The sequence below is a fragment of the Etheostoma spectabile genome, chromosome 4 (genome assembly GCF_008692095.1).
Source record: "Etheostoma spectabile isolate EspeVRDwgs_2016 chromosome 4, UIUC_Espe_1.0, whole genome shotgun sequence".
NCBI lineage: Eukaryota > Metazoa > Chordata > Actinopteri > Perciformes > Percidae > Etheostoma > Etheostoma spectabile.
Window position 1 is genome coordinate 3759561 of NC_045736.1, and position 1007 is coordinate 3760567.

Consider the following 1007-nt stretch of genomic DNA (forward strand, 5'->3'; position numbering starts at 1 on the left):
CACACACACACACACACACACACACACACACACACACACACACACACACACTGTACACTGTAGGCATACACATAAACAGCATACCAAGTTCATTCATGATCCTGTTTTTCAGAGTAAAACCTCTGCAGTAGCACTCAAAGCCTGCACTTATGTGGGAGGTCATAAGAAAGGCTTGTTTGTGTATGTTTGAGCCAGCATGCTGCCAAGCTCCTTCATGAGAGTGTGGGAGTCAGAGTTTATACCGAGGATGGCGATACAGAAACACAGGAACACATACATAGAGAAACAGGGATCAGTAACAAATTAAAATATGTTTTTTTCTTACTTATAGAACACTTACTTCCTTACCTTGTGCAAGGAAAATACATTTTCATTTTTGGACTTTGTGTAAACAGCACAGTGGGGTGGACCCTTTTTACCCAAATGTGGATTTGGAGGGTTTAGTTTTTTAAAAATCTTGACCTGCTTTTGTTGTAACTGGGAGAAACAGTTTTCCTTTTTGATGCGTCAACACAGGCTACCAAAGGTTAGAATTTTTTTTTTTATTTTGCGCAGATGCTGCCTCCATGTCACTCCTAGCCCTCGACAAATACCCATGCCAGGATTTGGACTCAGAGTTTGGAGATTCGGACATAGAGTTGGACCTTGAGAGCCTTTGTCCTTATCAATCGACTGTTGCCTCCCCCACGCAGACACCAACCCATCAGCACGGCTTTCTCCTTTACAGCCACGCAGTGGTAAGTAAGTGCTTTGCGAGAGAGGTTGCTTGGATTCAGTAACTGATTGAATTGTCCAGGTTTTAGGGAACAACATTTGGTTCAAATGAGATTAACATGACAGCAACAAAACCCATATAATCCGCCTTTATTATTGATCTGTTGTAATCACTCATGCAAGTGCAGAGGCCTGCATAATTCACTGACATAACGACAGCACATATAGAAGCAGTAATTGGCTGTTTAAATAAGTGTGTGTGTGTGTGTGTGTGTGTGTGTGTGTGTGTGTGT

General features: G+C 42.1%; 1 protein-coding gene across 1 annotated transcript in view; it reads left to right on the forward strand.

The window, feature by feature from the left end:
• Positions 1-333: 333 nt before the first annotated feature.
• The window catches only part of map3k19 (mitogen-activated protein kinase kinase kinase 19), a 10856-nt gene continuing 10182 nt past the window's right edge, over positions 334-1007 (forward strand). Inside the window, exon 1 of the mRNA XM_032512923.1 lies at positions 334-737. The gene's annotated coding sequence lies outside the window, so the exon portion shown is untranslated. The remainder of the gene's footprint in view (positions 738-1007) is intronic.